Source organism: Gavialis gangeticus, unplaced genomic scaffold (assembly GCF_001723915.1).
Source record: "Gavialis gangeticus isolate Ggan-Ray unplaced genomic scaffold, GavGan_comp1, whole genome shotgun sequence".
In the NCBI taxonomy this organism is placed as follows: domain Eukaryota; kingdom Metazoa; phylum Chordata; order Crocodylia; family Gavialidae; genus Gavialis; species Gavialis gangeticus.
The window spans coordinates 12,367,734-12,381,873 of record NW_017729001.1 but is presented as its reverse complement, the minus strand read 5'-3'; positions in this window follow the sequence as shown (position 1 = coordinate 12,381,873).

Genomic DNA, 14,140 nt, shown 5'->3' with positions numbered 1-14,140 from the left:
AAGGGGACGAGCAGAGAATGCGAGGGAAGGGAGCTAATCTACTATTCTGTCACAGTCAAAGAAAGTTCGGGCTGGAAGGAACCTCAGGAGGTCACGTCTAATCCAACCCCCTGCTCAAGGCAGGACCATCCCCAACTAGATCATCCCAGCCAAAGCTCTCTCTAGCCAGGTCTTAAAAACCTCCGAGAAAGAATATTTCACCACCTCTCTGGGTAACCTGCTCCAGTGTTTTACTACCCTCCTAATGAGAAAATTCTTCCTAATATCTAACCTAAATTTCCCTTGCTGCAACTTGAAAACATTGCTCCTCATTCTGTCCTCACACCACTGGGAACAGTCTAGCTCCATCCGCTTTAGAACCGCCCTTCAGGTAGTTGACAGCTGCTATCAAGTCCCCTCTCAGTCTCCTCTTCTCTAAACTAAAGCCCAGTTCCCTCAGTCTTTCCTCATAAGTCATTTGCCCCAGCCACCTCACTGTTTTCATTGCCCACCACTGAACTCTCCAATTTGTCCACATCCTTTCTGTAGTTGGGGCCAAAACTGGACACAGTACTCCAGATGCGGCCTCACCAGTCCTGAGTAGAGGAGAATAATCACTGCCTTTGGTCTGCTGGCAAAAGTCCTATCAATGCAGCCCAGTATGCTTATAGCCTGGCAACAAGGGCACACTGCTGGCTCTATTCAGCTTATTGTACACTGTAACCCCCAGGTCCTTTTCTGCAGACCGGCTGCCTAGCCAGTCAGCCCCCAGCCTGTACCGGTGCATGGGATTGTTCTGTCCTAAGATCAGGACCTTGCACTTGTCCTTGTTGAACCTCATGAGATTTATTTTGGTCCAATCCTCCAATTTGTCTAGATCTCTCTGAATCCTAGCTCTGCCCTCCAGTGTATCTACTACTCCCCCCACCTCGGTGTCATCAGCAAACTTGCTGAGAGTGCACTCTATGCCATCTTCCAGGTCACTGATGATGTTATTGAACAAAACTGGCCCCAGGACCAACCCCTGGGGCAGTGCACTTGATACCAGCTGCCAACTAGACATTGAGCCATTGACTACTACCCTCTGAACCTGATGCTCCAGCCAGTTTTCTATTCACCTTACAGACCATTTGTCCAGCCCATACTTCCTTAGCTTGCCAGCAAGAATGTTGTGGGAGACGGTATCAAAAGTCTTGCTGAAGTCAAGATATACTACATCCACTGGTCTCCCCACACCATAGAGCCAGTCATCTCATCCTAGAAGGCACTCAGGTTGGTTAGGTGAGACTTGATCTTGGTGAATCCATGCTGACTGTTCCTAATCACCTTCTCCTCCAAGTGCTTAGAAAGTGATTCCTTGAGGATGGGCTCCATTATTTTTCCAGGGACTGAGGTGAGGCTGACTGGTCTGTAGTTCCCTGGATCCTCCTTTTACCCCTTTCTCAAATATAGGCACTATATTTGACCTTTTCCAATCATCTGGGACCTCTCTTGACTGCCGTGAGCTTTCAAAGATGATGGCCAGTGGCTCTGCAATCACATTAGCTAACTCACTTAGCACCCTTGGGTGCATCCCATCAGCCCCATGGATTTGTATATGTCCAGCATTTTTAAATAGTCCCTAACCTGTTCTTTTGCCACAGTTTGTTGCTCACCTCCTCCCCAAAATGTGCTCCTCATGCAGTAGTCTGGGAGCTGACCTTACTTGTGAAGACTGAGGTGAAAAGGCATTGCGTACTTCAGCCTTTTCTTCATCCTGTCATAAGGTGGGCTCCCCCATTCAGTAAGGAACCCGCACTTTCCCTGATCCTCCTCTTGCTACCAACATACTTGTAGAAACCGTTCTTGTTACCCTTCACATCCCTTGATAGCTTGAACTCCAATTGTACTTTGGCCTTCTTGAATTCATCCCTGCATGCCCAAGCAATACTCTTATACTTCTCCCTCTGTTAAATAATCAAAACACCCTCTGATCTACCCTGACCAGTAAATGTTATTTGGGTCAGATTGCGGATTAAGGGTGCAGACAGAGGTGCATCTCCCAGCTGTAACTTGGAAGGATTTTTGCAAAGCGTTCTGAGCTACAACATTGCCCCAGACCAAACAGAAGTTCACTGCCGGTTCCAAGGGGGAAAGAAATCTGGGAGCCTGCAGCCAGGTTCCCACAGCAAGGACCAGGGCTCTCTGCCAATGCTTGCTGTTTTCAGAATGGCAGAGGAGAAAGGTAGCAGAAGGAGCTCATTCTTGGGGCTCCCCACCTAGTGCTGAAAGGTGAGTTGGGTGAATTAGATCCCCCACCTCAGTGGGGCTCCAATACATCCATCCCATCCTCCAGGGGGGCTAAAAAAAACCCCAGACTGAACTCCCTCTGCTCCCTTTCCCCCCTCCCATTCTGAAACAGGGACAGGCTGGGAGCTCAGCAGACACAAGTTACATAAGATGCTACCTTTTGAAACATCAGATTCCTCATGCAACGAGGGGTCAGGTTTTCACTTGATTGGCCATTTTTTAAACTGTCTGCAGCCACGCACTTGTGTTTGGTCACAGCTATAAACTGCTTTAGATGAAGTGAAAATTGTCACTTCTGTTTGCATCTCTAAAAGGGGTTTGAAAAGAATGGAGAGAAAAAACAACAGAATGATCCCTACAGGAACTGCTGGAATTCCCCCAGGGAGCTGCCCCATATCTGCTCTCCAGCACCAAAGATGAATGCTCCTTGGTCTTCCTCTCCCTCGCCCTTGTACATCCACATATGACCAGCCACAATCTGGCTGATCATAGATGGATGTTTTCTGTTTCCCATGATCAGAGGCCCCTTCAGACTCCCACAGACATAAGAATGAAAAAGGATAGCTGTTGCATTTCCATTTTTCTAGATTTTCTTTCCTTTTTTAAATACTTTCAAATATTTGGATTTATCAATTTAGCCTTCCCTCTGAATTAGCTGGCATGCTAATTATGGATAGCCTTAGACTGTGACCAGTACTGTGGTGGCCTCTTCAAGTTATGCGGCTGTATACCTTTTGTAAAAACAGGCTTATCTTAGCACCCTGCAGTCTGATATTTTTTGATAGCAAAGAGAACTACCAACAGACAAAGCCTTGTGGCAAAAGACAAAGTAACAAAGGGCAGATCCTTGTTCAGAAGAGCTAAACTTATTAAAATGATGCCTTTGAACAAAATTCCTTTTTGTCAAGGGTTAGGATCGCCCAACTTTTCTTACTTCTGCCTTGCTCCACATCTTTGAGAGATTCAAAGAGCCCTCATATTATTTCTGACACACAAAAGACAGCAATGAAATATTTGTTACTTCTGGGATGATTTTGCATTGTGGCACTGTGTTGTAACATCAGAACAACATGATGTGATGATGTGGCACAGAAACAAGTCAACGCTTTAGATATTTGTGTTCTGAAAAGCAGAGAAGTCATCATGGAGACTAAAGAATTAAAGGGGAAAAAAATCCATTTCTCCCTTCAGACCTCTGAGATAAGAGCCGAGCCTATCTGTTTTTCAACCTAGTGGGCAATAAATGTGACATAAGCATCTTTAAAAGTCATAGGTTAAGAAACCATGTGGATACAGCTTCAAGGTCTATTCATTGCACAATATTTTTCTATTCATTGAGGGTACCTTTGCCTGTTATCTCATGACTGGAGGGAAATCCACAATTCAGTCTAATACACAAAGAGAGATAACAAGGTTCCTGTTCAGCTGTGTGCCCTGAAGATCTCTTCCATCTTTTCCTCCTACGAACGAGTTTAACCTAGGGCAAGAAAACCATGAGAAACAAATGAGCAATGTGATAACGTGACTGCAAAAGGGATCCCATTCATTCCAACTCAGAATTAAAGATGAACCACAGAACTCAAATCCAACTGTCAGAGAAGACTGATGGTCAGGGATTTGGGGATTTGGCACATTTTAATTCCAGCTCTGAGTTTGGATTTCAAACCCATCTAAAAGTGTATCATAAGGTGAGCCGTGGGGTCAAATACAGACTTAACCACTTAAATAATAGAAATCAACAGAACAATGCTAGTAAAGGCTGGGTCAAAGTAAGAGTCTGAATATTTCAGCAGAAAGGTAGTCTGAGGATACTAGACTTTTTCCAGCAATATTCAGTCATTAAAGATTAGCACAATGTCCTCTGAGCAGGTGCTCATCCAGACAAACCATTATTAGCATTTAGATGGTAGTTAATTGAGTAACATACTAAGCACTTTTAAAAATACATACAAGAAGGAAATATAGTACGTCCAGCCTGAATCCTATGGAGCCGTGCATTTTGAGAAACAGCCTTACTGCAGTAATTCCCACAGGAGTTTCATTGCTAAACTCTGCAGTCATCAGGCTGGAAATATTCCAGGTGCTTAATCATAGGTAGAGCAAGAGTAGAGCGAGAGAGAAAAATATGTCAGAGATAAGCACCAGCATAAGGAAGGATGTGGGGAGTGAGGGAGAGAAACAGGAAAAGGGGAGGGGGGAGGTAAAGGAGAAAATCTCTCGCAGACTGTTGATGAATAGAAATACAAACACCAATCATAAGAGCCAGGGATAGGAAAACAGGACCTGCTACAGCTTTGCAAGGTTATCCTTGAAGGTCCCACTTTCTCACTTTTCTCCTCCCTCCTTGAAAACTACACTCAGGGCAGCACGCTGCGCACCGCCTGCCCTGCAAACTGGACGTTCTCTTGGAATCAGGGGCCCAATCCACCAGCCATGGGTTTCACGGGTCCAAAACCTGTTTCTGTGGGAATGGGAAATCTCCATACCAACATGAAGGAAAGCAAATGCAACAGAAAATAACAAAGAGAAAGGAACAAACGTGCTTGACAAACATGAGCTATGAGACTGTAGCATCTATTTAAATAGGGACCTGTGGTTTTTTTCAGGCTGTCGTCTGGTCTCTAAAAATAGATATTTTACCACCATAGAAATGTTGTATTAGATGTATACAGTTTGTTCAAGGCACACAAAAAGAAACCTTCAAAGCTTAGTGCAGCAGAAAGACAAGGAAAAAGAGACACAGCTAGTAAGATGGGCATAACAAAATAAAGCTATTATATTTGGAATTGTTTTCTTATGTTATTATAATGAATTAATAATATATACAAGTGCCCTATGATTTAATTACCATGGAAAATATTATACTTTATATGCCTGCCATTAAATACTGACCAAATCCTGCTGTATTTATACCAGTACAACCAAGCAGAATCTGGTACAGTGGGCACCACAGAATAACAGGAAAGAGAGGCAAATGGAAGTTATAGATTTGAACAAACATAATTCAGCAAGATGTAGGAATAAAAATTATCAAAAAAACCAATCTAGAATCAAAACCTTTATCAGCTGCTACAGCCCCCTGAGCTTATTCAAGTCTACAGGAAACGGTGATATATAATGCTACAGTTATTGGTTCTGCTTCAGTAAAATCCTTATTGCAGTAATGCAAAACTGTCCAACTAGAGGTCTGTGGGGACCTGTGAGGGGTTAAATTGTGGCCCCCAGGCTGTTATCCGGCCACTGCTCCACCAACTGCTCTGGCTGCAACAGCAGACAAAGTCTCTGGGCTCCCCACCCCTTCCTCCCGCTGCTGCATTGTGTGGGGCAGGGGTTGGCCAATGCAGCAGAGTGGGGAGTTGAGGGTGAGTGCAGAGCCTTATCTGAGGGGTAGAGGGAAGAAGTGACCCTGCCCACACCACACAGCAGTGGAGGATGGTGTCCATATCGGTGCACTGTGCAGCAGTTGTGGAGGGAGATACTGCACAGTCCATAGCAGGTACCACTGTACCTGGTATGGACTGTGCAGTATGCAGCCCTTGCTGGTGTGGTCCCCAGGGCATCTGAACCCTGGAGACTTTGAAGTTGAGACAGCCCTATGCTAACAGAAAGTAATATCTTCAAGGAAAAATCCAGCTGCATTGAATACAAAAATACAGGCAGTCCTTGCACTTACAGCAGTTTACATTCCTGGAAAAGGCACTATAAGACGATACGATGCAAATCAAATCTGATTTTCCCATAGAAACAATGTTATAGTAGGGGGTTATGTTCCTGACCAAGGGCCCAATGCCCAACTTTTTATAGAAATGACCATGAACATATTTAAATCAACTATTTAATCAACTATAAATTATTTAATCAGAAGGCCATGAGCCGGACACAGTTGATTGACAGAACTGAAAGGGAGGCACTGGGGCCCATGTGAGACACTTACCAAAGGTAAGCTCCTCAGTGCGCGTATGGGGCAGGCAACGGCTCCTCCCCAAGGCAAGGCGAGGCGAGGCGAGGCGAGGGAAGGGCACGGACGGGGGCAGGGGTTGGGCCTGGTGCAGGCTTCACAAGCTCCAGGGAACTGCTCTCCCCAGCCCTAATGCCATGTGCCTCCTCACTCCCCAAGGTGATGCAGACCCTGCGGAGCATTTCCCCAGAGCTGGTGGAGCCCGCGCCAGCCCCCAACCCTGCCTCACCATGCCTCTGGGAGCAAGAAGGTGCATAGCGTCAGGGCTGGGAAGTGGAGCAGTTCCCTAGCACCAGCCTCAGCCCCATCTCGCCTCCAGGAGCACATGGCCTTGGGGAGGAGCCGCTGCCTGAGCTTACCTCCGGTGTCTTACGCCGGCCCCAGTGCCTCCACAGTTGCCTGCCGTAAGTAATGACAGGGCTGTAAATGGCAGAGCATGGCAAGTGTGAATCACTGTAAATTGAAACAGCGCAAGTCGAGGACTACCTGTATATTGAATCCACTGGTGCTACATCAGTAATACATACAATTAGTCAGAGTTCAAAATCAGGCTTCAAAATATCATCTCACTGTGGAAATGTTGATGCTGATAGCAACCCATTCAAATCAAAGGACCTGAGCAGCACTGTGGGTATAGTAAGTACACTGAAAAGGAACCCAGTGCCTCAGGTTTAACCAGGTCCCATGAAATTGATTAAAATTTAAACTAATTTACTTTCCATTTTTTTGCTATTTATTTTTTGCATCTGAGTTTGGGCAAGAACTTGACATTTCTGTGTCACTTGTTATGATTCACTTTCTCTTTTTCAAGCACTAACATTATAGTACCCTATTCACTTTGCAAACAGCACAAGAAAATCATTTTAAAAAATCCTCTTTTCCTCAGAAGGACTAGAAAAGGTGAAATGAATCCCTTTTGGTCATTGGTTTTGTGAAACCTACTCTGAGCACACACACTACCCACATGTTTGGAGCTAAACGTAGCCTGACTTTATGCCTCTGGGGTTTACAGCTACTGGAGGCAGAAAGACCCCTGCACCTGGTTGAGCCCAGCTAGGGGCAGATCCAGAGGCCATGCCGCAGAATGGCTGCACTCCCCTTTTGGACTGGACCGCACCATGAGAGCCTCTGGGGCATTTAAAGCAGATGAAAATCCCACCGGCCTTCTCCATCGGGGGGTAGGGGGGTGGGAGAAGGGGGGAGCACCAGAGTTGTTCCTGCCCCTTGTATAGGGACTGGGCTCAGATGGAAGACAAGGACAGCACCAGGGCACTTGCTCTGGGACTGGGCAGGGTTCAGGGAACTACTATTCTCCAGCCACCCCTGTTGCCGCTGTCCCCTCCCCAGCTGAGCCCAGCTGGCTCTGGAGCTTCCCAGGCCCCAAACAGGGGAGAAAGTAGCAGCAGCAGGTTGGGAGAAGAGGAGAAGGTGGAGGCAGGGGAGCAGGAGGACTTGTCTGAGCAGGAAGGGGAATTTCCATCTGCTTTAGAGACTATAAAAAGTCCCGAGGTTCACACCTCTTGGTCTGCTGCTCCAGATGGGACGGACCCAGCCGGGTCAGCACTGGCCAGGAAAAGTGGCATGCAGCTGAAGCCAGCTTCCCACAAGCTGCTGGGGACGGGAGGAGCCTGGCCAGGTCTGCACCAGCCAGCAGAAGCAGTGGCAGAGCCGTGTGCCGCTCAGGACAGGACGAGCTGGGCCAGAGCGGCAGGGGCTCAGCTGCATTTTCCCCCTGCCTGCCAGTCCCAAGCGGCACATGGCTCTGCCACCGCCTCTGCTGGCCAGTGCCGACCTCGCCAGCCTCCTCCCATCCCTAGCAGCACGTGGGAAGCCAGCTTCAGCTGCACGTTGCTTTTCCTGGCCGGTGCCAACCCGGCTGGGCCTATCCCATCCAGGGCAGCATGCGACTGAAGCTGGCTTCCCACATGCTGCTGCCCATATTTTGTTGCTTTGATTAGTTTCCACTCTGGCTGATATCTTTTCCACATTTGATCTGATGACTTGCATTATGCTTCTTTCACTTATTGAGAAGTGAGTAGAGGCAAAAATGTTTATTTTAGTCAAGTGTGTGGTATTATTTCATTGTTGCTTTTATATTGTTTTTATTTTGGATTTTAAACCACATTTCCAGACCTATTTCATTGTCACTTCCTGCAACTTCATTGGTGTCAAAGGTCATGTGACATCACTTCCGGTGAGGTCTTTGAATATGGCTCACTGGCCCACTGGGTGATAAAAAGTTCATGATCCGGCCCCACATTCAAAAAGGTTGGACACCCCTGTCCTAGATCTACCCTTGAGCCCAGTGAATTTGACTCTATTCACATGGTGTCCCTTGTAGGACCAGACATCTGCCCAAGAAGTCAAGATACCCCAGCAGATTATAGCTTCATCTCTCCATAAGTACCCGCAGGAAACTTGCAGGTTGGAGTAGGAGTTGCGAGGGATGATTTTGAAGGTGATGCTAGTAAGCTTCCAGAAACCTGTGTGCTTGGGCTACAAGCAGCAGCACTGAGTATAGCGGACTTAAAAGATTCAGAGCTACTGTTCAAACAGAGTCCCTGTAGTACTGCACAGCTTGCTGCACCTGAAACATTCTTCACTGAAATTCAGGCCAATGGACTATTGACCACCAGTCACTAGAGATCAAACAAAGCCTCTGGCTTAGAAATTGGCTTTGTACCCCATATTCTAGCAATATAAAACAAAGTAAAGAAAAAAAAAGCTCCTAACCAGGACAAATAGACAAACCTAAAACTGCACCACGTAATAACTTTTACAGCCTAGCAGGAAAATTAAGTGATTTAACCGTTTGTCCTAGGATTGTATCCCCTTATGGCATTTTCCATATCAGCCTTGTTCCTGAATCAATAATTGTTTTAGGTGTGCTCTCTTTTCATATTGTTTTATATTCCAGTGGATGATGGTATTGGCTTATAATATGAGACTGAATTTATTAGGTTTATAGACGTTATTATGTTTGCAAACCTGAAATAGTATTTTTATAATAATACTTCTAAAACTAGGGGTGCACCAATAAAGATCTTTTTGGCTGATATGGATGGCTAATTATTATTCACCAGCCATATCAGCCAATACCAGTCCAATAGCTGAATGCAGCCCAGCAGCTTGGAGCGCAGCATTGGGCTGGTAAGTCTGTGGGCACCCCCACCCCCAATCGAGGCTCCCACAGTGAGGGAAGGAGTGGGGCTGGGGCTGCCCTGTTGGGGCGGGGCAGGGCATGGGACAGAGCCACGGGTGGTCATCCAGAGCAGTGTTTCTCAACCAGTAGGATGTGTCCCACTGGTGGGACTCAAAGATCATGTAGGTGGGACTTCAACTCATTGCCCGATTGAAAAAAAATCAGTTGTTTGTACTTCAAATAGATGAATCAACAGATATCTTGAACAGCGCAGCTTTGTGGGGTTTTGTTTTTATCGTGGTAGGACCAGGGTTTTTTGACAAAATGGTTTGTGGGACGTAAGGTACAAAAGGTTGAGAACTGCTGGTCCAGATGATGGGGGGGAGTGGGGAAGGGGGGCAGCCCCCCACTGCTGTGTGCACCAACAGGGGAGGCATGTGTCCTCCTGGATTTGTGTGAGAGCAAGGACGGGCTGTCTGCTGTGGGCTTGGGGCCAGGGGCTGTGCCAGCCTTTTCCTGCCGGGAGGGCTGGGCCAAGGCAGCGCTTGGGGCAGGTGGCAGCAGTGCTGGGAGGGGGGCCTACAGTGAATTATGGGGTGGGACCAACCCACCCCATAGCCCCGCCCCCCCAGCACCTCCACTACCTGTCCCTTCCCTGCCCTTTCAGAGCCCAGCCTCGACAACCCCCCGCCAGGAAGAAGCCAGAGCAGCCCTTGGCCGCAAGCCTGCAGCGGGCAGCCCGCCCTCATCCCACACACACAAATCCAGGGGGCACATGCCCCCATGCCTCCCTCAGGAGTGCGCACAGCGGTAGGGAGCTGCCCCACCTCCCCCACCCCATGCACACTCTGGACAAGCCGCTCACGGCTCTGCCCTGGGGCAGCACCTACCCCACTCCCTTCCTCACCATGGGGGCCTCGATCTGCCCCCCACACCCATTTCCTCCCCAACAGACTTACCTGCCAGACGCTGCTCTCCATGCTGCCGGGCTGCACGCTTGGCCATATGCATGCACGCAACATTTATTGGTGACATTATAAGCTACACTGGCCAAAAAAGCCAATATCCAATAACATCAGTTTCCTTTTGTCAGTACCAATCCAATATGGACCGATATATCGGTGCACCTCTATCTAAAATTTAAATTAAAAACATTTAATACAGTGTTAATTCAAAAAAAAATGAATGAAATGTTATGGAGAAGAAGAGAATTGCCTGGGCAAATAAACTCACACAGGCATGGAAGCCAAGACAAGTGGTCACCCAAGATATCAAAGCAACTTCATGATACCAGTAAGTTAGAGAGTCTGGTGACATTATGGCATTATCAACATAACAGCTGTATACTAGCAACCCTAAACTCCCTGACCCTGCCATACCTTGAGAATCTGTGCCACAGCCTATTTTCAGCCAATAAGGATTTAATGAGACTTCCTTCAGCGAAGACAAGTATGGATTCTTAACCAACAAATCAATGTCAATTTTGTGGCAAGATCAGTTGTGCCAGGATCAGGCCCCTGCCACTCCTGGGGCTCTAGAGGCCTGATCCTGTAGGACAACAGCCCCAGATGCCTGCCCCCAACCTGGGATGTGCATCTGCATACACAGAACAGGGAAGCCCATGGACTTCCCCATTCCAAGCTTGCAGACACGTGCCCCAGGAATTCCCCTGAAGGGAACATGCCTCTTTCATGCAATAAGCAAACAGACATCTGCCATGAAAAAGCAGCACAAACTACTACTAGGAATCATTGTGCTCACAATTTTGGCCATTTGTGGTGTGACAAAGGGCAAGGATGTCTGTTGACTAGGGTTTTGTGTTGCCATAACATTTTTTTTTTTTTTTTTATGTAGGAACAAGGGTGATGTTTGTTTGCATCCATAAAAAAAAGCTATAAAACTATAGAGCAAAAAGAGATGTTTTTTCCCTTTAAGGACATATGGAAATTTCAGCAGGACAGCACAAAGTCATCAGTCTGGTCAGCTAGCAAATGTTTGGAGAGAACTACATTGTTTCCTGCCAAACGTACTTGTGCCTTCTGCTTCCATCTCTGGATTCAGGCTGCAGAGACAGTAATGGGAAATCATTACTTTAGTACTGTTTTGGTTGCTATGGAGACAGGAAGCTGCTGCAGATGGTCCCTGATCATCCCCTCATGGCACTCAGGCCTGGGCAGCACACATCAAAAATCCACTTATTCCTGGTCAAGTCTTAAGGTCCACTTAACAGTCCATTTCAGAGCAGAACTCTCTATAAAGTCACTGGGATTTAAAAACTGTAAGAACCCAGAATTTAGTTCTCCATGTTTTAAGCAATAAACATGGACACAGACAGTAACAAGCATGTTGTTTTCTCATAATTGACAAAGAACACCCTCTGTATTTAGCTCAGCACAAGAGCCAGTGAATCTATAATCAGTCAATGCCTCAAGCAGACCTGGTCTTCAGGATCAATGGGTGCTACTGCAATTCTGATGCAAAAGCCTGGGGTTAAAATTCCTCTCTCAAACTCCCTATAAACCACTCCAATTTCACAAAGTATGTGCTAGAGAAAAGACTTGCCTCTTGCCACAAAAGGATGCTTGGTGGGAAGCAGAACAACTGTCTCCTAGTATGTAAAAGTTGGTTATAAAGGGGACAGTGGATCAATTATTGCCAACAGTCACTAAGGTAAGATGAGAAGGAATTTTCAGGAAAGACTGTCAAATAACCACAGATTTTACATCCTCCGTACACATTCTTGGGTGAAACAGAGGTGTTAGCCCACATCTTCACTTGGGCTAGGGACAGACATTCAAAAAGCCTGAGCCTGAATTGATTCAATCTTCGCAGGTTAGTCTAACCTGGCTAGGCTGAACCAGTTTGTAACTGGACAGACATTCTCTCTGGACTGAGGAAATTCAGGCACGTGCCTGCAGTAGCTCAAGCTAGGAGCCGGGGAGTGCTAGTGCAGCCATCCTTCCCTTCCACAGGGCTGAGCCGAGGGTGGGGGACGGCTCCGGCAGGATGCTTTGATTAGGAAGGCCTGCCTGCACCATCCCAGGCTTTTCCCTGCTCACTGCTCAAGGGACAGGAGTGTTGCCAGCCCCCTGCCAGCACTCTGAGGCAAGGGGGTGGGTGCAGTGTATGTGTATGTTGATGAGACTGAGCTTTTCAATCTCCCTCCCTGCTTCTTTATACTGCCTGAAGCAAACTGACAGACAAGCAAGCCAGCAGGGGGCTGATAACAGTGTTTATCATCTCATCAGCAAAACAATATCCTCTCTCCATTAATTCAAACACTTCTTAAACAGCTTACCAGCCGACCTGTTGGTTAGCTCCAAACAGCCCTAAGCAGTCACCGTTCTGTCTGCCTGTCCCAGTGAAATTGGAAATGCTCACACAGACACCTCTTGACATTAGCTAGCATACCACATGCCTAGGGTCCGTGGGGGTAGGATCCGTGCTGTGGGAGACAGGAGGCAGGGGATCCCTGCTTGTCCAGCAAGCAGCAAGTGGGGGGTAGGGCAGGGAGAAGCCAGGCAGACCCTGTTGTACCTGCAGTCTCTGCCAAAGCTCTGGCCAGGGAGTAGAGGGGAGGGGCCAGCTCTGTTGTGGAGCAGAGAGCCCTGCCCAGCCCAGAGAGCATGCCAGGATACTGGGAGAGTCTGGTTTATCTTAAACCAGCAAGGGGTTTGGGACAGACATTGCATAAACTGGTTTGAGCCAAATCAGTTAAGACTCATACTACATTCAACCAGGTTTATCTCAAACTGGTTTCAGCCATTTTCAAACTGGTTTATGTGCACTATCTGTTCTGGTATAGGTTTAAACCAGTTTCTGATCACTGAAACCAGTTTGTGTGTAAGGTCTGTCCCTAGCCCTGCAGAGCATCTGTTTATGCAATTAAGCAGAACGTAAAAAAAAAGTGCAGTTATTCCTGTGCTCTCCAAATCACAGGGCAGTCTCACGGCTACTCTAGATTGTGATGGATTTTAACAACTCTCTAGAGCTGGGGTAGGCAACTCCCAGGATGGGTGCCAGAACATGGCATACAAAAGTATTTTGCTTGGCACACGTGCCTCAGGGCAGGGGAGCCAGAAGGGGCCCGATCCTTGTTGTGGCAACGCAGCCCTGGGTCCCTTCTCCACTTTGCGCCTCAAGGCACAGGTGCACCTGCTACCGGCAACGAGCTGGGCTGGTGCTCTGTGGACCTGCATACAGCTGCTTGCAGCCTCCCTGCCAGCTGCTGTGAGTAGCCTGGGCTCCAAGGCAGGTGGCACAGGCCTGCCCAGGCTGGCTGTGGCAGGCAGCCAGGAGGTCGCAAGTGGCTACACCAGGGTTCACAGAGCCTCGGCTTGGCTCATTGCTGATAGCAAGTACATACGCATCTCAGGGTGGATGGTGGGGAAGGGGCCAGGGCTGTGTTGCCACAACAAGGATTGGGCCCCTCGCAACTTAACTGCTATCTGCCTTTGGCACATCAGGATCTTACAAGTCAAGGTTGCAGGTGTTTTTGGCACTCGGCCCAAAAACATTGCCGCCTCCTGCTCTAGAGAGTCAATAGCCCAGCTATAGACGACTAGCCCACAACCTGCTCCAGCTTTGCCTTTTTCCATACACAACATGCCTCCTACACCAGTGGGAGCCAGGAAAAGGCAGTATAACATCTTCCTCACCTGCTCTGAACCAGCTGATGATTTCAGTTACAGGTGTCCTGTTTGGAGCCATGGTGACCTCATGCAGCTCCATATCTGCTACCCGTCCCACTGATCAGCAGTAATGCTCTTTAA